The sequence below is a fragment of the Dermochelys coriacea genome, chromosome 8 (genome assembly GCF_009764565.3).
Source record: "Dermochelys coriacea isolate rDerCor1 chromosome 8, rDerCor1.pri.v4, whole genome shotgun sequence".
NCBI lineage: Eukaryota > Metazoa > Chordata > Testudines > Dermochelyidae > Dermochelys > Dermochelys coriacea.
In genome coordinates, this window is record NC_050075.1 from 81,772,646 (window position 1) to 81,796,318 (window position 23,673).

General features: G+C 40.6%; 1 protein-coding gene across 7 annotated transcripts in view; it reads right to left on the reverse strand.

Moving 5' to 3' along the window:
• Positions 1-23,673, reverse strand: part of ADGRL2 (adhesion G protein-coupled receptor L2) — a 480,081-nt gene that overhangs the window by 408,342 nt on the left and 48,066 nt on the right. Inside the window, exon 1 of one of the 7 annotated variants that reach the window (XM_038412998.2) lies at positions 18,622-18,640. The exons of the other annotated variants lie outside the window; for them this stretch is intronic. The gene's annotated coding sequence lies outside the window, so the exon portion shown is untranslated. Of the gene's footprint in view, positions 1-18,621; positions 18,641-23,673 lie in introns of those variants that run through there. 7 annotated transcript variants of the gene reach the window in all.

Below are 23,673 nucleotides of genomic sequence, written 5' to 3' on the forward strand. Positions count from 1 at the left end.
GGACAATTCAGGTACGTAATCACAGTGATTAGGAAAGGTTTTTGCCATAAAAGCAGGATCAGGTATTTGGTTTCTGACCTGGTATGGTGGCTGCATTTTCCCCATACCATTTCCAGAAGAACTGGACCAAAAAGCCGTATTTCCAGAGATGATGTTGCAATGTTGGAAACATGATTAGTCAACATGAAACTGTAAGATGTTTATTTCTCACTATTTTATGATGCCCATCACCATGGCGTCTAAGGTGCCTCACCTAATTAAAATGAAATAATTGCTGAATAAATTCTTTCCCCAGTGGTGATCATATAATCTGCTTCCTTGAGGGCTGTGCGCATTTGCCAACAGTCTCTGCTTACTATCATGGGAATATTTAACCTAATGTCTGGCTAAACAAACACACCTTCCATTGTGCTCTGAAGACAACCAATCTTTCATCTCTTAGAAACCAATTCCAAAGACCTTCTAATGCCCAGATATCAGACTTAAAGAAATTTGTCCTAGGAATCAACAGTAGAAACATTCCATTTTATCTCAAACACCATGACAGGGATCAGATAGAGATGCACTTTCCCAGGTAGCTCTATCCCAGACTATTCAGGGCTTTAAGTTCCTACTGAGTCCCTTGATCTGCACCCAGAGGAGAATTGGTAGGTAACCACTGCAGATCACAGGTGTTCCCTGCTAATGGTGGCCAGCTCCAGATACTGCTGGATGTCTCCAAGGGAAATCTGAAACAGAGCACACTGCAGTGGTTTGGTATGTGCTGGATGACTTATGTGGAATCTGCATGTTGCTAACCATGGATACAGAAATGGAGTCCAATAACATTCACCACTGCCACATTAGAATCCAGGAGCAGAGGTGGGTTGACAGTCCAACACTCCAAACCAAACAGTGACATCCTCAACAGAGACTTGTCCCACTCCTCATGTCACAGCACCACCTTCTGGAGGAAGTCTGCCTTAAAATTACATCTAACTTCAGCTTTTTTAGTTTTCCACCACAGACCCTGTGGAGGAGAGTTAACCCACCCCCTGTAAACCTTGTGCCAGTACCTTTAGACATTCTAATACTTGGGGAGATTGAGGAAATCTTAAGATTGTCTAGTTATCTTTTGCTTTAATCTCTGCTGTTGTAACAGTTTCCACACACTCAACAGGGAACTAGGAGGAGGGAAAAGAGGGCAGTTTACTTGCATGCTATTTCCCTTTCCACTATCTCCCAACTGTTTATACTGTGAGCTTTTCCATGCAGAGACCTGTCTTACTCTGTTTGTGACATGCCGACTACCTCTGAGCACTTGATAAATAATATAGCAATGATAATATCCGTTTTCAGTCAAGCATACAAAAATTGCACAGTTGTGCAGTACAAGAGCTGGTCTCATTGAATATCCCAACCTTTCCATATATATAGTTTATGCCCCAAATACCAGCACCTAAGCAGTAGCATATGTTCTTCTGGTTTTGTTCCTGCTCGGCATGATCAGACAACATTCTGACTTCAGACACTGGACTGTTGGAGGTATATGACTAATGTGCACTAATCGGTAAATAATCCTACAAACCTGAGTGAATGATGGGAAAGATATATGGTCCACAATGAATGTAATTGTGTCTGCAATCTTGTGGATCAGAAATTGAAATGAAAAATATGCAAATGCTGACTCCCTGCACCAGAGGGTTAAGCTTCTGTCTCACCACTTAAAAGGTCTGTGCATCCCATTTTCAAAACGTATCTATGTCAAGAGTACACTGAGCAATTTTCCTGAATTTCTACCTCTTCTAAATATGGTGCTCTTTGTCCGACATTCTGTGCATACTGCAGAATATAAGCATTTAGTGCATGATCCAAAGCTCCTTGAGTCTTCCCAATCATTTCAGTGGTTTTAGCTGAAGTCCTTAAAGAGCTCACCATATTCCACATTAAACAATCACTTTCCATTCATTATTTTTAACTATTTTGTTTACTTGGCCTTTCAGTGCAATGGCTGCAAGCAAGTAAAATGAAATAAAATAAGGAAAAAATATACAGATGTGTGTATTCAGAGAATCAGATGGTAAAATGGGGAGTTCCGAGCTAGTGCACAAAGTAAGAGTGCCTATTTCTCTCTATAAAAAAAACAAATAAATTAAAGAATTTCAAACTCTGTCATAGTTCAAATTTATAAGCTATGAAAAAAAAAATCTGAAGTGTGTTTGTGTTTCTGTTATGAGGGAAACAAGCAGTGTTTAGAAAATTATATTTTTAGCCACACCTGATTGGATGGAAAGAATTAAAAAAATCCAGCAAGAACTCTCAAGCACTAAGTACAAGAATAACGAGCCATAGAATAAAACAGAAGGGGTTTTCACATAGGTTCCGGCTGTAAGTCACCTCATTAGACAGTTGCTTCCTTGTAAATGGAGTAAGAGATAATTCCTTTCTGTTATGTGCACACAACTTATTTAATTTTATTTTTTTAAATAAAGTTGAAATGCAACAGGGAATGACCACATCATATTTATCTGGCTTTTAATATGGAGAGAATAGAGAAGTTTGATTTAAGAGAGCTCCATGGTTACCACTGCTATTACAGGTTTCAGAGTAGCAGCCGTGTTAGTCTGTATTCGCAAAAAGAAAAGGAGTACTTGTGGCACCTTAGAGACTAACAAATTTATTAGAGCATAAGCTTTCGTGAGCTACAGCTCACGCATCCGATGAAGTGAGCTGTAGCTCATGAAAGCTTATGTTCTAATAAATTTGTTAGTCTCTAAGGTGCCACAAGTACTCCTTTTCTTTTCACTGCTATTACGTCATTAATGAGCATATGACAGTGCAAAACGACAAAGAGGCAACAGCGTAAACATTGAGGAGACAGTGGCCACCCCTCACAAAACAGCAAATCTGTGCAAAAACTGCATGCAGCATCAGATATGAGGAAAAAAGGATTTTCATGCCATAGCTGATCTCAGTTTGAGCATTGTGAGGCTAAGCACAATAGGGAGCTTTCCAGTACTAATCTGCATCTGATATTTTATACAGTCTAAATTCATGCAGATGAATAAGGTCCAATTTTTGTAACCATTAAACTCAGGCCATCAGCATCCTCTCATGATTGGCTCTGAATTCTGGAACAGTATTTGCTTTTATCTCAGCTTATGATCTTCACAACCCTCTATGCAAAAGCAGGATGAATAACAAAAGGAAGCTAGAAAAAATGTAGGCTTTTTACAATAAACCTAAGGTTTCAAGTGGACATAATTTAAACAGATTTTAAAATACACATGATAGGAAAGGAATTGGACCCAAAAAGGATTATCCATCTCTAAATATTTTATAGTGAGAGTTAAATGAAATGTTGTTTCTCCAGCTGGATATTTTGCTGATCATCGGTTATCATCATTGGTTGAAAACCCAAAAGATATTATGCGAGGTTTTTTTGTGCGGCTTTAGCATTGGCCCTTCTGTCAGTGTTTCACTGCATGATGTAAAGAGCAACTCTTTACATGTGAGAAGACAGATGCTGGTGATTTAAGCAGGGCAATGCACCACAGTGCTTTTACTCAGCTGATATTTCATGATTTACCATTTAATGCAGTTCATCTTTCATAACCCTGAGTTCAAATAGAAGCAGCTGCTATTAGGGATGCATAATATTGAACTTCCAACCAAAGGCATAGGAGAGCTTCTTTTATAGCTTTAGCTACTGGACCCATCTGGCCCTTCACTTAAGCACTGTAAATGAAGGAGATGAGGTCCTGAACAGAATGCATAATTATGCAGGATAAAAAGAAAAGGAGTACTTGTGGCACCTTAGAGACTAACAAATTTATTTGAGCATTAGCTTTCGTGAGCTACAGCTCACTTCATCGGATGCATCATTATGCTCAAATAAATTTGTTAGTCTCTAAGTTGCTACAAGTACTCCTTTTCTTTTTGCGAATACAGACTAACACGTCTGCTACTCTGAAACCTGTCATTATGCAGGATAAAGACTTTCTAGTCAAAACTAGTTGTGTTAACATCACTCTCGAACTTTGGTGGATGAAAACAATTCACTTTATCACATTATCAGAAGAACTCTCAAAAGAGGGCAGTAGCATATGGGAAAATAATGCTGAGCTGAAATCAATTATGATGCCAAGGTGACCTCGAATCACTCAAACAGGAGACTGGGTCATTCTTTCAGGAACTCTTTCCATTCCTAGAAAAGAATTCACATTTGGGGCACGGAGCACAGCCCTACCTCAGTCCTCAGTTCAGAGGGTGAAGGTCAGCAGCTGAAATTCCCTCCCACAGTAATATAACAGCTGGGACCAGCCTTCAGAAGCTGCTTTTAAATTTCTGTTACATCATATCTGAGTAGACATCAGCAACTGAATGGGGAAAGAAAAGGAGTACTTGTGGCACCTTAGAGACTAACAAATTTATTTGAGAATAAGCTTTCGTGAGCTACAGATCACTTCATCGGATGCATGGGGAAACTGACAAATGTTATCAAGCAAGTTGCTTAAAAAAACCCTTTACTAAAAAACAAACAAACAAACAAAATTTACTAATGCAATAATCTTCTGTTTTCAATTTTGTGCTAGTGGAGATCTGTTGGAAAGGAGATTATTGAAGGACTACATTTACCTCTTTTCCCACCAACATCTGTAAATTAGGATTTGCAAGAACAGAAGCAGATTATGAACTCTCATTACAATTACAGGGCTACAGAACAACAACTGTTGCCTAGTTATGATTATTGCTAATCCCTTGACTGCCCATGGTAGACAAACGATATTTTCATTTTCTAGTATCTTATTTGTAAAAGAATAGGAGACTTTTATTGTCAGCTGCTTTTCCAGATGAGGTGTCCAAGCATGATCTGTCTGGTCTTTTATGTTTAGTGTGACAAAGTTCCTCCTCTGCTTTGGTGGGTCCTGCGCTTATTGGTGAATTTTGTCACCTCAGAGGTTCACAGCAGCCCTCAGTTTGGCCCCTTTCATGGCTCAGATCTGCCATTCACTCAGTTAGCCTTATCACTGGCCAGCATGGGGAAAGGAAGAAGAATAATCCCCGCAGTCTCTGCTGATCCACCTAATGGATCGGGGAACAGGCCAGAGACCTTCCCCTCTGGTGGAACCCACAGTCCAGTTCAACTCCTCTGGTATCAAGTAGGGAGGATGGAGAGATGGGGGGAACCCCGGCCCACTCTACTCTGGGTTCCAGCCTAGGGCCCTGTGGATTGCAGCTGTCTACAGTGGCTCCTGTAACAGCTGTATGACAGCTACAACTCCCTGGGCTACTTCCCCATGGCCTCCTCCCAACACCTTCTTTATTCTCACCACAGGACTTTCCTCCTGATGTCTACTAAGGGCTTTTACTTCTCAGTCTTCCAGTCGTTCGCCTTCTCACTCTCAGCTTCTTGTGCCTCTTGCTCCCAGCTCTTCACACACACACCACAAACTGAAGTAAGCTCCTTTTTAAACCCAGGTGCCCTGATTAGCCTGCCTGTCTTAATTGATTCTGGCAACTTCTTCATTGGCTGCAGGTGTTCTAATCAGCCTGTCTGCCTTAATTGTTTCCAGAAAGTTCCTGATTGTTCTGGAACCTTCCCTGTTACCTTGCCCAGGGAAAAGGGACCTACTTAACCTGGGGCTAATACATCTACTCTCCTGTAGCCATCTGGCCTGACCCTGTCACATTAGATACAACATTTCAGTTTTCTTCTAGATCTTTTCCTCTGAGAATCTGAAGGCACTTTACAAACACTAATGGATTTAGTCTCAAAATCAGGATAAAATGAGATACTCCCATTTTGTTGATGGGCAAACTGAGGCATAGAGCAGTTAAAGCCCAAATTTTCAAATGTGGCCTTCAGTTTTCGGTCCCCAATGTTAGATACCTAATTGATGTCACTGGTAACCACAATTGCCCAAATTAGAGGGTGGTGTTTTTTTTGAAAATTTGGCCCTAAGATCACTCAGGAAGTTAGTGGCAGAGTTAGAAGTAGAACTCTGGTTTCCTGACTTCCTGGGCTCTGCCTAATCACAAGACCCTTCATACTACAGAAACATTGCAACTAAGAAATTGTTCTTTGATCACATAACAGCTAAGTGAATTGTATATATTGTTGGCAAAACACTATTTTCAGTATTTAGAATTAGCCAGAGCATTTTTGTAGATGTGATCATATAAAAAAAGCAAACACTTACTTATAGACTATGAGACCTTGTTTTAGAATGTCAAACTGGAAAACATGGGTGCAGGAAAGACAAGCCTGGATTTGTTCTGGGTTTTACTGCCAAATGATGTTTTTAGATTTTAGAACAAGCGGAGCCAGTGTACTTCCTCATGTCTGTTACTTACCAGATGTAAAAGGCTCTGGATTCAACTTTTACTACAAGATTAAATGTAATAGTTGGAAATGTAATTCAGATACAGCCTACAGAGATAGGAATTGGAAAAGGTTTGGAAATTCAGTTTGGCTTACCCAGAATTTATGCAAAGCTAACTGAATCTTGTTAATCTGCATTGGACTTCTGGACATTTCAGAAGATAGCGCTTTACTTACATGAATCTGTGTCCCTTAAAAACAAACAAAAATGAAACACACATACCCCCATGCTGCCTCCTTTATCAATTCACTGTATTACCAAACATGGCCAATGTCCACCTTGGTCATTTTATCTGTACATTGTAATCATTCCTCTGCCTTGTTTGTTTTTTAGCCCTCATCCTGCAAACACTTATGCACATGAAAAACTTTACTCACACGAGTAGTGCCATTGGTACTACTCCCACATGTACATGGTTGAAGGATTGGAACGGTAGACTGTAAGCTGTACATGCCATGGACTTCAAAGCACATGTAAACAAATAATCGTAATTAGTATTCCACATTTTCCAGGTCTTGGCCAGGGGAGATATTTTGGTAGTTTTTATTTACATTTTTGTCCTAAACATATATGTACCAAAAAAAAAAAAAGGTAACCACATTTTTTAGACTCTTAAAGAAAGATTGAGTGTGTTATTTGGTTAGGGCAGGCTCTGGGCCCATTACTAATACAGTCCCTGAAAGAAAAACAGTCTAAAGCTCATTATTATCACCATCTTGAATTTTATATTGAGCTGTCAGTGTCATAATTCAAGTAAATTAAAATGCCTGACATGGTAGGACAGAAGTGTAGAATTGCTCTGTCTACTCTATCATAGAAATATAGAAGGCAAAGGTAGATGCACCTTATTTTGTCACCTCACTGCCAGTGCAGAAGTGTTCCCTAATGTAATTGAACATTCCCCTCTATTAAGTAACTCCCCACCCCTTCTTTCCCACCACCCTCTACATTGGTCTCTACATTGGGGGGTGGGGAGGAGAATGGCATGTTGCCAAGCATGCTGGGGAGTAAACAGAGCAGCATGTCAACCTGTGATCAGATGTTTGTTATGGGCAAACAGGTACTTGGGGTGCACATATGCTCAGCCAGCCTGTCATCCATTTATCAGCCTAGCTGGCAAGTGACTTCTTCAAGTGGCCAGTCAGTGGAGAGTGGGGATTAGGAGTTAAAAAAACAAGAAGAAGAGCCATTTTAGAAACAAACCAGCAAGCAACCTGCCGGGACAGGTCCTGAAAAGAGGAATGTTCCTGGGATACAAGGGAATCCTTCCTACCTGTTTCTTTTACCTGTTTTGTAGCAGCAGCTCCAAATGGGTAGCTGCAGAGCAGAAGTGCTTACTGAGCCTGTTCAGTGTGGGAGGCTCAGTCAGATGGATTGCAGAAGGTAGGAGACATTTTATCCTGCCCTGGCCTTCTCTTTGGCATTTGGCCCTGGGTCCTAAATAGACATCCATTCCAAGCAGGATTCTTTTCTTGGGGAGATTTTGTCCACAATCTCTCAGCAAAGCACATTGGGGTATGAATCCACTCCCCCCCCCAGTGTTGTCCAACTGGTATTTCTAAATGTCCCAAGTGAGACTTGGAGACTGTTCCACAATATAATATTTCTTAATGTCAAGAGTTTTTTATATAAATTTTAAACATTTTAAGTATTCACTTTCATCATTTTTCTCCTTGACTCCTATTTATACTCATGTCTGCTAGTCTCACTAATCCGTTTCCCTCCTGCATACTGACCCTCTTTGAATTTGAAGATTTATTATGCCCTTCCTTTTAGTTATCTCCTGCTTCCCTGTAATTTGTGTTCTCTTGTGAGAACTCCCTCCAGTTTGCCAACATATTTCTGATAAGGAAGTGTATCACAATATTTGGGGTGTGGTTACATCAGAAACATAAAGAAAGGGACAATAACCATGCTTGTCTGTGGTGCCTCTGGGTAGGCAGCCTTTTTGCTGTCATTACTCATTGCTTACTCATGTCTAATTTGTTTTCCATTTCCACTTCTTATACTCTTAATATTACAGTTTCCTAGTTTCTTGAAGCCATTCAATATCCTTTTGCTCAGCTTTATATTTAAGGTGATTTGAATTACCAAAAAGAGGAAATTTTCCTGAAACATTGTATTAAGTGTTTTTCTAAAATCCAAATATCTATCAATTTTAACATGCTTGCATTGGAATTTTGTAATTCTACCAAAAGTCTAAAATCAACCAGCATTATCTGGCAAGATGTGTTCATTATAAAATCATGCTTTCTACTGTTCATGGTTCCAATATCCTTTAGAAGTGTTGTAAGCTATTTTTTCCTCATATTATTTGTCCCATTATTTCACTATGATTAGAAATTAAACTTATGCTGCCATAATTGATAGCATCACTGGCATGGCACTATATTTTCTCTAATCTTTTAAAATATTTCCATTCCTTTTCTAAATATTGGTCAATTAATTTGTTCATTCATTTAGCATTCTAGGAAGTATATTATCTTGGCCAGCTGATTTATATGTTTCAAGTTTCCAAAAACACCCTTACCTGCTCTATATCATTATTAACTAGTTTTCTTCACTTTGTTTCTTGTTGAATAGAGATTTATAAAATGGAGTTATACATCTAAACCATGTATTGAGTCATCTTTAATTTCCTTTGCTTGTCAACAGAGACTTACTTTGGCTAATATTATGTCTTTTAAACTTTTTGATTCATCTGTCTTCTGGGCAAGCAGTAACTGACTCTATAAGAAAGATCTTGGGTGTACTGGGCCACCGCTCTCTTGGGCAATATTTATTTTAGATCATGTTAACATGTCATCTTTCAAAAAATATTGTTTAGGACTGTGGTCAAAATTCCCATTTCAGATCTGTACAGTGGATCTCAGATCTGATATTATACCCTTCATATACATTTGAACTGCCCGGTGATCTCAATGGATGAGATATTGATGAGACACATATTGGATGAGCAGAATATAATAATTGAGACTTACTGTGGGAACATGAGAAGACTATTTTGCCCTTAATAATACTTACGCAAGTGTTTACAGGCTGTATGTGTTCACAGAAGTCATACATGCTTGATTCTTATCAGATCATTTCTTAGGAAGAGGCCAGTATTATTAGTCAAGAAGTGCTTGTTTTGTAATGAGGTCAGTGTGTTCAGTCAAACCATTTCATTTGTTTTTCCTGACTAATAGTTAGGACCACACCTTCAACTGGAAGGACCAAAATCATTATTGCACAATATTTGTGAGCAGCTTATCCAAAATATATAAGCAAGGGTTCCCTACCAACAGATATGACAGGTAGGACAAAGACATTTGGCAATGATCAGTGAAAGCAAATAGGTCTTTAAATAATGATACTGTGATACTCCTAGTTTTTGTATGGTATCATTTCAGTTATAGGGTATAACCAAAAGTTGTCGTGTTCTGCACTTTCCTCCCCCATTCACTCATCCTTTGGATGCGGCAGAGAATAACTAGGGTCACCCCCATAAATCTACATTCAGAATGTTATGGAAAAAGGTTAGGATTGTTATTCTGTCCTTGTTTCATGGATGTAACTCTCATTACCATTGACTCCTAGCAGGGCTAGGAGAATAAATTTCTTAGCATGTAGATTCAGAATTGAGGGATGTTATCTGTGTTGAGGAAATTCAGCTAAACCATTTTCTATCCCTGCCCGGTATGGGGTTGCCTTGGAGATACTGCAATGAAATATATGCATCATTGGTCAGTAGTAACTAGAGTATATAGAAGACTGTCAGCCTGGCTCTCAGATTCTATAGGATGGAAAATGGGGGGGGGGAAGTCCTCTTTTCTCCTCACATACAGAAAAGGCCATAGTGAGTCAGACCAATTGTCCATCTAGCCCAGTATCCTGTCTTCCGACAGTGGCCAGTGCCAGATGCTTCAGAGAGAATGAACAAAACAGGGCAATTATCAAGTGATCCATCTCTTGTCGTTCAGTCCCAACTTCTGGCAGTTGGAGGTTTAGAGACATCCCGAACATGGGGTTGTGTCTCTGGCCATCCTGGCTAATAGCTATTGATGGACCTCTCCTCCATGAATTTATCTAATTCTTTTGAACTCCTTCTTTGAATACATCAGGTGTCAATCTCAGATAACCTTCTCTACATTGGGATTGAATAACAATGATAATATCTTACGGATAGAGAGCCTTTCATCTTTCAGGGTCCAAAGTGCTTCATAGACTCTATAGAAAGTCTATGGAATGCAGCTAATTTCCAGGGCAGTTAGTTAAGAGTGCCAGCAACACTATACAACAATTTCTAGGAGTGGAAGTGAAGAAGAATTCACTCAGTTAAAACTGGAGGTGGAATTGAAGATGGTAGAATATAATTACCCAAAACAGAATTTGGCCAGGATACTGGGCTACAGTCATGAAAAAAGTTCTGTGTGATCTCAGAGTTTTGTGTGTCATCAGAAGGACAGCAACCCTAGCAGCACAGAACCACTGAGCAAAATGCTGGGACATTGGTTTAGTACTACTTCGGACGAAAGAGTGGCACCTATTAATTTGCCAACATGCCTTTCTGCAACACCTGCACTCTGACAATACAGTATATAATACAGTATGACAAATTCACAAGATGGTGTTGCCAAAGTCATAGGACTATGAGAAGAACATAATCTATTAGTGGGGTGGTGGCAAAAGGAATATTCATGAAGATTAATCAATGTTTACAGCAGCCAGAATGCTCTTCTTATTTATGAAAATGAAAAAAACAGCCACCCACATCCCCCAAAATCTTTATGATTTTCAACAACAATAAATATCACTTTGAAGGTACAGGATTGTAATACTACTCTACACCCTCAGAATTCAAACATCTCAGGTAGGATTATGCAGTCCAACACTAATTCCTTGTCGAATGAATCACATGTAACAGATGCTAGTCATGTTGCTTAATATATTGGTGCTTAGATGCCATGGTGATGGGTGATCTAAATAACATGGTGATCTAAATAACTGAATAGAATAATATACATTTGGGATTTGCCTTAGTGAGCTATCACAGAAATCATGTTTTGTGGTGATTCAAGAGTTAAAGAATTTTCCCTTCCAGTGTTTATGAAACTAGAAAAAGGAGGGTAGAGTATCTCTTTAAGATGCCGCAGGATTAGATGTAGCATGATGCAGCACACAACCTGATCTGCTCATGGCAGGATCTGGGAAAGGGGGAGGTTAGTAACCCGTTAGCACATGTTGAGCATTTATAAAACAGATCTTTTTAACTTCAGTTTAAAGCTGATAGGCCAGATTTACTTGGCTGCTGCAGTGAAATGTACATCACTGTTCCCGGTACCAACCTGTGCGCTAATGGGATTTACTCCAAGGAGGGCAAGAGGTGTTACCACTCCTTGCCTTACTTGATTTCCCTGCCAGTGTGGGAAGAGTAGCTTTATTTCATGACTGGCTGATGGAAGTACTTCCCTCACTTACCCTGGTCCCATACCTTCCTGGTCAACAGCACCCATGATTTTGGGTTATGTCGGGCCTCTACAGCTCCCCAGAAGAGGGGAGGCTTCAACCATTTTCCTCTGCTGTGACCTCCTACCATGCTGGATTCTTTACACCAGATTCTGACTTTGGTTAGTATGGGATACATTCAAAAGCAGTGCGCTGGAAGCTGACAAAGTTTCTCCAGACTTACCCTACTCTAATAAGGGCCAACATTTTGCCCCTTAGTAGGAGCCAGTTTAATTCCAGGCAGTATCTAGTCCATTATAATAGGAGTAATTATGAGTTAGCCTATTTTGTTTTAAATTCTGCCCTATCAGCCTGGCAAGATCTGGTTAAAAAAGTAGTATGCTTACTTTTCTGCCCCAGGGAACACTGCTGTATGTCACACTGTTGCTTCTTAAGGAGACAGCCTCTCTTTTACATGCCCTGTTTAATAAGTAAACTCCACAATGAATGCAAAGTCATGGCAAAAAGAGTCACACGGGACAGTGAGTGAACTGTATAAATATGCTGACAACTGATTAAGCAAAAATAAAACAAGAATCAAATAACCACAAAAAGTTGGCAAGACTCCAGTCACCATTTATTTCCTACAGCAGTGAGAATAATTTAGTTTTACATACTCTTTTACCGACTGGAGTTTCAAAGTTCTCCACTGTACAAAGGAATGGCAAAGATTCTTTCAGTCATTCTGTGAATCTTGAAATCTTCCCCCTATTATTGCAAAAGGGCTGCTCGTGTGCAGGTTTTAATCGAGCTGTTCCTGAGCTAATTCACATGAGTGCAAGTAGGCAACTGGCCATAACAACAGGCAACAGATAGACCACGTATTAAAGAACCCAAGCAGGAAACAAACTGCAGTGCACCAACTGCGGTCAGCACTTTATCTACAAAATTACCTCAGCTCAAGGAAGAAGGCATCCTAAGGTGTAATAAAGCAAATACTGATGGCTTTTGGTAGACAAAATTCAGTGAACTGTTAACCTTGTGCAAAAGGTTACTGAGATGATCTAATACTATATTATGGCAAACTTATCTAAACTTTGCTAGTTCTGCTCCTTAAAAAACAAACCAACCAACAAACTGGAGGGTATCATTTTATCTTAGCTAGATGGCATATCCTGCTCTGCAGTCTTTAGAATCTCCTGCACTCTTTAGTCAAACCTAACTTTGCTATGCTGTGATTTCAATAGGGAATTCTGATGGAGTAAGGATAGGGCTCCTACAAAACAGACACATCAGTAGAAGGGTCTAACTATATTACAGTTTTTACATTATAATTTCCAAATGATCTGATCTGGAAATTAATGTTCCTTTAAATGAACATATTTCAGTGGATTAATTTAGTGAGTCATCAACATCAAGGAAGAAGATATTGTGGTATCAGTATTATTAAACAGAAGGTATGTTGTGAAACCTGGTTTATTACATACTTGTTATGAAGTCTGTTTCATTATTGGGTCATGTCGACGCTGGGTTTAGCGTCAAGCTAGTTTGAAAATGGAGTAGGAAATCAATTTACACATGGGTATAGCTAAGCTTGTTTAAAACACAGTTTTGAAACTGGGTTTTATAGCATTTTGATCCTGTCGATGCTGTTTTAAACTGGCTTAAAACAGGAGCAGAGAAAATTGAAGGGAAGCATGGCTTAAAGCCTATGGATTGTCATAACAATGGTCTTGTCTACTCTCAGGTGTTTGTGAAATACTCCCACCATCGCATTAGCATTGTGCAGTTCCACTATTTGGAAGCACTACTGTAGACAGGTTGCTGGTATTTTTTACCAGTGTCATCTAACCTTGTTATTCAAATGGCGTAGAATTATGCAAAAAAAAAGAGTTTAGACAGGGCCTGTGAAAATATCCTATATCCTGCTCTTACCATCTAGAGCCCTGTGGAATATGTACAGTTCTGCTTTACAATGAAGGAGGATTTGCACATACCAGTGTTTCCTGATGAGGGATGGGCCAGAGAAAGGGGCTCAGTTGGAGGAACCATTGCTGTGCAGATTTTCTCTCTGTGGAAGAGAGAGGGAAACTAGATTCCAGAACCTACTCCAGCCATTACCCTGGAGTAGCCATTCTCCTTCCTGCAGACCTCACCAGAGCCCCAGTGAAATACTTGGCTTCAGGAAGGGATTTTCCCCCAACCCTTGCACTGAAGTCAAGAGTCAGAAGCAGTTAAAAGCAGCATGGGATAATCTACTGGCTATGAGTGGGGGATCCAAATCTGGCCACAGATTTAGGATTTCCTGCTGTGTGCATTAATTAAGCTTCTAGGTATAATGGATGCCAAATTCTCTCACAGTACCTGCCAGGTAGCCCTGGCTCATGGCTAGGGGATGGAGCAGCTATTATATATGCTATGGGGTTTACTGTACCTCTTCTGCTCAAAATTAGCTCATATGACCGCCATCTCAAACATGTGAACATAAGAATACCCATAGTGGGTCAGATCAGAGGTCCATCTAGCCAGTATCCTGTCTTCCGACAGTGGCCAATGTCTAGGGTGACCATATTTCCCTATGCTGAATATGGGATATCTGGTAAAATTACTCATATTCAAGCAAGTTCAATGGCAATCAATCAGAACTATGCAATACAAACATTCAAATTAACATCAAGTTGACTGAGCCCGTTAAAAAGAAATACTGAGTAATTGGATTCTTTTTATTTACCTTCTTATCTTTAAGGCTTTAGGGTTCATGTGGGGAGATGCGACACACATACTCTCTCATACACGTCTCTCATATGAGGGAGTGACCTACTGACCTGACCCTCCCTGCCAGGCACTCTCTGCCCTCCATGTCTGGCTAGGCCCCTGGGATACACTCACCTCTCCTGATACCTGGTACCGCATCTTCCCAAGGCAACACATCAGTGGGGGGGGGCCCCACACAGGGTCACATGGCCCCCCCTCTTTCCAGATTTCTGCCAGGGTTCACACCAGAATGTGGCCAGCAGCAGCCTTTCGGCACTGTGTGGGAAGGAAGGGATGGGAGCTGCTTCCATCCATGGAGATGAGGGGGGATGACCGTGTCTTTGCAGTGCTCATCCTCCCCTCCCCCCAACCTCGCTCCGTGCCCATACCCCCTCCCCCCATGGCTGGAAGCAGCTTGTCCCTTCCTGCCCTCACAGCATCGAAAGGCAGCTAACACCTCCAGGTTGCTGCTGACCACTGACATAATCCAGCTGCCTCCTGTCCCTGCCCAGCAACAGAGCAGGCAGAAAGGGGTTAAACTCTAAGGCATCATTGTGTACCAGGGCCCAGGGAACCTGATTGCAGGGGCTTCAGCGAACCAGGCCAGAGAGGTGGCTCAGCAGGGGAGGTTGCCTAGAGAATGGAACAGCCCTGTGCTCCCTGCGGGCAAGACCCAGGATGGTGTGTGTGTGTGTGTGTGTGTGTGAAGAGGGTGCTAAGCCCCTGCCCGGGGGGCTGCTGTGGATCCTGCAGGGTCAGGGTATGAACAGGCTGGAAATTGCTTCCTCCCCCACTCCAAAACTTAGCTAAGATGCAGATAGGCTTCCCCGTGCCAGCGCTGTGCAGGAGGTTTGGCACATGTAGGGCTTGGCCCCTCTTGGCCAGCGCCCCGGAGTATCTTGGATTTTCCCAGGGCACCAGAGGTAGTGAGGAAGGAAGGAGTCTGGCGACCAGGCTGCTGGTGAGCTGAGCGCTCCGACCAGGGGCTGGTTCTCTGCACAGAGCTGGGAGAGGGATGTGCCCCACTGGGGAGGATATGGAGGAGTAGCGGGGCTGGGGGGTGGGGAGGTGAAGGGGAAAACAAGGGAGAAGATAGCAAGAGGGGAGAATGTAAAGGGCTGATGGGGGGTGGGCAGCAGAGGTGACACGTACCGGCTGCTGCTTGGCACCTGCCTGCACTCACCAACCACTGCAGCTTGCAGTCAGTACTAGCAGGAAATGGGACTGGGGACAGGGCCCTGCTGGCCAAGACCTGGCATGAAGCAGGAGCTATGCTGACGGACCAGCAGGGAGAATGGCCTGCGCCGTGCGCTGCATCTTCGCCTCACCACCAGCCTTGCACACCCACCCCCATTGTCAGCCACTGGACTTCCTCCCCACTCACTGCTGGTGGTCGGACAGCTGGTGAGCAGGGATCCAGCCAGCAGCAGGACCTGCCAGTACTGATGAGGGAGACAGAAAATACAGGACAATTTGCCTGTTTTTAGGAAAAAGTCAGGACACCTGCAGGAAGGCTTAAATATGGTACTGTCCCTTTAAAAATGGGATATCTGGTCACCCTACCAATGCCAGGTGCCACAGAGGGAATGAACAGAACAGGTATCATCAAGTGATCCATCCCGTCGCCCATTTCCAGCTTTTGGCAAACAGAGGTTAGGGCCACCATCCCTGCTCATCCTGGCTAATAGCCATTGATGGATTTATCCTCCATTAACTTATCTAGTTCTTTTTTAAACTCTAAATGTGAGAGAAAGAACAGAATATGTTTCAAAACAACAAAAACTGTAATTTAAAAAAAGAAAGGGCCATAGACTCCACTAAGTGCTTTTATCAGCTACCTGCCAATTTCTGAATGATGACCACTAAAAAAAGATAATGATGAAAGGAAAGTTTGAGATGAAAGATAAGGCAGAAGAACTGTTGCATTAAAATGTATATACATACACTCAGATTCATAAAATAAGTCCTGCCTGTTTAACATGTAGCCATAGACACCTAATGAGTCCTGATTTGTAGATTTTATGGATACATGAACATACTCAGGTGTTATTACCTATGCTGACACTTCAGTTTATATATTTAATTAACATCAAGTCTTTGCAGCCTTAGTTCTTTTCCCTCCCCCCCATCTCCATTATCCAAATGTGGAAAGGAAGCTAATACCAGAACTCTAACTGCCAAACGAGTATGACCAATATAAATGATTAGAAGATTTTTCTTTTCTGTCTACAGGGGAATGCTAGAGGATAATGAATGCATTTTTATGAAGAAAAAAATACTATAGCCAGGGAAATACATTGTATGTGCATATATAAATATGTTTATTGAAAAGGAAAGTGGGTGTCTAATTTGGACTGGAAATACCAAATTTACTACACTCTTTATTTCTGAAAAAAATTATCCAATGTATAGAATTATACTATAGCAAATCTGAAAACTTCATAAAAAACTAGACATACTGCTTTGATTACATGGTCCAGAAGCACCTGATCATTGTTGAATATTTCTTTGGCTGAAGGGGATATATGATCTATAACATAATTTGTTGTGGCTTGACATATCACATAGATGAATACTCTGATCTGCATTAGCTAACCCTGGAACACATTACTGAAAGTTACTGCTGATTCTGATATGCTGCCTTTATATCTTCGCCAAAGCTAGCACTGGCTTTCAGCTATTCATAGAACGCCCTTGGATAATGTGATAGATTGTTCATGAATTCAGCATCTAATCATTTTAGCGGCAGTAATGACAAAAGAAGACTTTCCAGATCCTGGACTAAAATGACAATTCTTTTTTTGTACTGGTATATAATGTTCATTTTTTCATTTCTAAAACAACCATAGAACAAATCGCAGCGCTGTATCCAAGCTATACATAGCAGCATGAAATCACAGACCAGGACAAAAAGCTGTATATGAAGATTCCTTGGTCTCCTTTGCTAAAATCTTGATATGGAAATAAAGAAATTATGTGATTTTTTTTTAAAAAGGACCCCCACACTGTAAGATACAGATACCAGCCCAGTATTTGATCTAATTAGATACCAAACATACAGAGCCAGGTTTTCCACTGCCTTGTACCCTTCATAGTCATTTACACATCTGGAAAGTGAGCGTAAAATGCTATGGTTGCAGTGCTGAACTGTGCCTCTCAAGAGGTGCAGTCGAGGGAAAAGAAAGGCAAAGGTAACTTTCATAGAGACCTTTGCAGCACTTGAATTCTGGGCCTTCCTGTCAGCCTGTTCAGTTCACAGACCAAATAACAGAACAGTCTCTGAGACTGTTAAGCTGGCTTCCCACAGCTGCCTATCTGGGGTGCCCCACCACGCCAGAATAGCCACAGTGCTGTTGTGTGCTTATCCACCAGGCCTCCACACTATGCTCAGAGTTAGGGACTGTGAGGGAGGAGACAGTAGGGCTGCTGCCTCTGCCTGACACCACTGGGGGAGCCTCTTTACACAGTGAGTATTCCTGGGGGGCTGTTTTGCCCCTTGTGTGACTCCTTTACATCACAGGAGAAAGAATAAAGTAGCCACAGTAAGGGAGATATTTGGAGCCTACTATTTTTATGTGGTAGATTTTATATTCACTTTGCATAGCTGTAAATATCTACACAAAGTGCAAGGCAGAATAGAATCTGCCCCATAATGTACAAGATGCACCATCACTTTAATACAGGTATTAGAATATTCATAGAACGGGCTGACTATCACATGCACGATTCAACTTGAACCACATGGGTTCATAGGTGAAATTTCAATAAGGTAAAAAAGAGAGGCCAATCCCTTTATTCCTTGTGCATCTGCAAGGAAAGCAGGATTGGACCAGAAACACAATCCTGCGAGACCATGTTTTTCACCCACATACACATTCACAGCAGATTTAATAGTATCAGTGAAAGACAGCAGAATGCTCCATTTTCCTTCAGATGTCAGAAACATAACTGGGCACATGAGAGATATTTCTGTTGTCTTGCACAAACAGTTTCCTTTCCCTTCTTCCAAGTGTTTTATTTCCAAGAAAGGAAGAAATCATTGTGGAGGAAAGCCAAAAAGCCAAATCCTACTCACCAGACATACAGGGCTAATCAGTGAATAGGACACTGGACTGGGTGTCAGGAGAACTGGGTCTGTTCCTGGCTCAGCCACTGATCTTGGGGGAAACATTTCACCTCTCTGAGCCTCAGTTTTCCCACCTGTAAAATGGGGATCACTTTGAGATCTAAGATTGAAAAATGCTATTCAAAAGCTAAGTATTATATCATTAACATCAGCAGGACTTCTATTGTAAGCAAGGAGCACAGGTTTTGGCCCAGAGAGTCAGAATGTGAAGCTCAAAAATAAAGCTATGTTTATTGGAAAATGGCCAATGAATGCCTGAAAATCAGACTAAAAATAGAGATGTTTAGCCTGATTTTGATACATGTATGGCATTATAATCCCTTATTACCAATAGCACTTCCTAATGTTAAGGGCCTGTTGGCTAACTTAGGTTTCCTCTGGGTCGTTCCCATATTCTTCTCCTCTGTGAGATACAGGTCCTTGTTACTACTCAGATATGCATTCCACATCTTGTAATCATTAATACACTCAAGGGAGAAAGGAGGGGGCAAGAGGACATGGTTTCAAAGCCTGTTTCTGCCCAATTCATTTTGGCTTAATTTGTAGACCAAAGCAGAACTCTGTTGAAGCACGTCTTTTCTCACCATTTGTCATGTGCTTCCCCCATCACTGAGCTGAGATATTAAGCCATAATAATATGTCTTTGGATAGTTTAGCAGAGAGAAGTTGCTGATTCTTCTTATAGTAGCTCTGTTTGGGTTTTGCAACGATCCTAATTGCCATTCAGGGGTCCATTTTGTGGACACTGTTCAGTCAAATTCTGCTCTTGTTCCCCATAGTGAAAATCTGGAAAAATGCCTCAGACTTCGCCAGTGTTGTTCTGGATCTAGAATGGTGGAGGCGAGAGCAGAACGGCTAAGATGTCCCTTTCTGTGATTAATATCAATTTGCTGTCTTTTTTGCTTTGGTGTCATACATGTCCTTGGAGGTGGTTGCATTTTGTGTATTAGACAAATATAGATTTCTTAGCAGCAGATCTGTGGAACTGATATTTTAAAGAATTTTATGCTCAAAAACCGATGCAATGCAAAGATCTGGTATTAAACTTTGTGTTGAACTGGGCCTTGGTGGGTTTGTTCACTGATAAGCCTGTTTGTTTTTCCTTTGTATGATATGTTTACTTCAGCAACATGAAATTTAATCAATAAATAAACCAAAGGAAAAATTTACAACCTTTTAAATTAAAACAGAGGGATTTTGTTGATTACTGATACATCATGAATATCATAATAAGAAAAAGACAGCTGCTCCAACATGGATTTATTATGAGTATGCTGTTTCTAAAACTACCGGTAATTTTCTTTTCTTTTGCATTTTATTACCTGGGTGGATTTGTGAATGATTGCCAATCAATTCCTAAGTTTTACCCTGCCAGACCTTTAGAAATTATACCAGTGGCTTCTTCAGAATTCTCACAAGCAACGCTGGGAATTTCTCTGACAAAGAAGATGTAATGACTCAGATGAAGCTCACAGCAATTATAGAGACAACAGGTTTACATTTCTCAGAATGTGATCTGAACTCCTGATAATTTGAAGAATTATCTCCCTTTATCTGTTTGTGTATGTTTTGTGCCAATACCACTGTGTACAGAAACTAGCTGGGAATGGAATGTGCTCATACCATAATAAAGCAAAGAGTGAAACAGAAACCAGTTCTTTCTAGGTTTGTATTTCTACCTGTTCAGCCACTCCCTGTCTAAGAACTCCTTGGCAGCCTTACCTTATATTACCTAACATCTGCTGAAAGATGGACGGCTGCCCAACCCCGCCTCCCACCCGCTGTCTTTTTTCTTCTTGCTGTTACATTACACCTTTTATCTGCATATCATCAAGTCCTTTTGGATACATAATAAGATTTGTCCCAGACTATGTTTCTTGGCTTTAATGGTTAGTTAGCTTTCCAGAATACACACTCTGGTTTAGACATACTTTTATTACTGACATCATGAGAATGCATCCCTACTTATGTTTAAAATTGGGTGTTCACCCTTACATGAAAGCAATGAGATCAGGTTGAGCAAGAATCTGAGAGACAGAATAAAAACAGCTGTTATCTGCTTGAACCATTTTTTTTTCTTTCACATTATGAATGATAATGATCTGGAACAGTGAGCAGCCTCCAGCCATGAGAGTTTTCCACAAATCTGCATTTCCATGTGTTTGAATAATGTCTCCTTCCTTTGCCCTTAATATGATCATTTTGCATTTATTCATGGCTGTTGGTATTTTAGTGAGGTGATAAATGCAGAGGAGAAAAAACACCTTTACTCAGTGCTCAGGTGGACATGCTGGTAGGTAAGTCTCTTTGTAAGTCATCTGGAAATATTAGGACTAATTGATGTAGGTTTGTGTTGAGAGTTCTCTCATTGGGACCAAATAACAGATATTTCCAACTGTCAAGCAAATGAGGAATAGGGTGGTCCATATTAATCAAAGCACTTTTAAAACTATTACAGTTGCTGCCTATGAACTTCCCCCTCCATGAAGATTTCTCAGAATGGTAGGAAATAAGCAATATCTCATAGAAATCCATATTCCTCTGAGTGAGTCCAGACAAGGACTCATGGATTCAAACAGAAGAGCCTGGTGTTCTCAATGAGCCATACAGGAAGGTTTATTTAGTTTATTTCCATTCAACACTCCTTCATCACAAGCTGCTTTTGAAGATCCCACTGCATTTGCCTAGACAGACAAGCCTAAATTGGATTTAACCTCCAGAGTCAGCCTTTCATATTGCAGATGTTGCAGATTGGGGATCAAAATTTATTCATTCTCCAAAGCCAGTGATTTATGGGCTCAAGCTGGATCAACCAGTGGAAGGCATAACTCCTACCTCCTTGCAAGAGAAGGCTGTCATTTCCTCCCCTTAATGAATTGCAATTATGAGTGGATATCTTTTTCAGACTCTCTTTTGGAACACTACCCAAGAAGTGCAAGTAATCAAATTGTTTATGGGTGCATATCAAAGGTTTGCTTCCAAGCATCTTGAAGGTTAGCTTCATATGCTGGCTTTATCTGAAATAACCAGACCCCTTGGGTCTGCAAAACTGGGCTGGAAATCTTATGACAACAGTTTCTTCCCTGGATTTCTCAGTACTTTCTAATTCTGTCTGGTCTGGAAAAACCACAAGAACAGTCTTTTTGATGACACCTTTATTCTTCTTTTTCTGGTCACTCATGGCAACAATAGGTGCAAGGGCACCTGAAAATAAAAGAAAATGTTTAAGAGGAGAAACCCATGCTTTTCAAACATTGAAAACGGGTTTGAATTCTGGGCGGGGGCTTGCACCGATTCCAATTTATATGAATCAGTTTTCCTATTGTGATTTTCATTTTATGTGAACTGACTTGCCCATGTGATACTTGACTCCCCAAATTCTGCCAAAGGTTTTATGCAGCACATCTGCTTGTTTCCATGACAGTGAGAAACTGAAAAGCTCTTGGGCAATGTTCAGTGGAAAATATTAATGCAGTGATAGAAATAGCTTGATGTTTGAGGATTGACGGTATTATATATCATATTTATGCACATATACATATATATAATACATGCCTGCATGCACTCACGCACATCACACTGTATTAGTGACCACTCCTAGACATTGAACACCAGTGAATTCACATTATGTATCTCTACAGCAAATATTATTTAAATCTCAACATGAAAGATTTTCAGTATATAGTCAAATTCTAAAGACTTCCTTGTTTGGTAAACAGCTTCTACTTACCAATATAGGAAATCTAGTATAAACAAGTTAACGGAAATTAACAAGGCACAGTGCTCACAAAATTCCTCTTGCCAGTTTTCTTGTAGCTTTTTTTAAAATTAAATGGACAATAAGAGTTTTGCTGTACAGAGATTTTTCAGTGTAATAAGCACATCAGGGAAGTAGTGAAATCTTATTTCCCCATTTTCCCTTCTTGGAATATAAGATTTCCATAGCAGAGAGGAAAATAAACAGCTGTAATCTATAATAGTTTGGAAACTAACAAAGTTTAAATTTACACTTCCATTTGCTGATGTTATCAGGCAACCAAACAATATGTACATAAACAGAGAGAAGCATGTAATCTGATAGATGTCACTATCAGATTTAATCAATATATGATTTCAAGTAAAAAGACATGATAGTTGTTTGTCAGACATGTTAAAGGGACTGTCAGAAACCATGACGAAGATGCTCATGCCTAGTGGTCAGAGTTATGGCAGCTGGGCATGGTCAGAGATGGGAGTCAGAACTACAATTAGAAGCCCTGCCTCAAGAGCTAGGCTGGAGAGGGACTAGGAACAAGGCTGGAGCAAGCGAAGGACTGAAGCAGGCTAATGTTTGTGAAGGCTGTTACCACTATCAGGAAGAGGATAGTTCCAAACCATGAAGTAACATTGAACAGACTAAGCTGCTGTTTCTCCTGTGAAGTTTATATACGTCCCTGTGAGTCACCAGACCAGCTCCTGGCTTGTGGATTGGCTGGAGCCTCGCACAGGAATGACTCAGCAATGCAAGTGGCTTAATCATGCTCTAATTTAGGGATGATTCATCATTTTACAGAAACACGACAGATATCCCAGTAAATATCTCAAACTCATGGGAAGCTTTATCTGAGATGGATAATTCTGAGAAATTCTTTATAATCTATACTTCCTGGTACTCAGCCCCAGATGATTTAGCTTCTCCACAAAAGCAAAAAATGAACTTTCTATATATCTAAAACCCCAGACCCTCTAGATTTCTTAAGAACCCTTTGTAGTTCTGCCCTTCCTTGTATTATGGCTTGGAAGGAAGAACAAAAAAAAAAGTCAAACAAAGTGATGTTATCTATTCCTCATTGGACTTGAAGAAGTTGGCCTTAGCACAGATCCAAACAATACTACTGGACATGGCCTCTCAAATAACACGTTTCCTGAAGGGAGGATGGAAAAAAATCTTTGGTTTCAAATTTACATCCTGCTTATTTAATGGAGATTGCTAAACACAAATATGACATTTTTTGGAAAGTG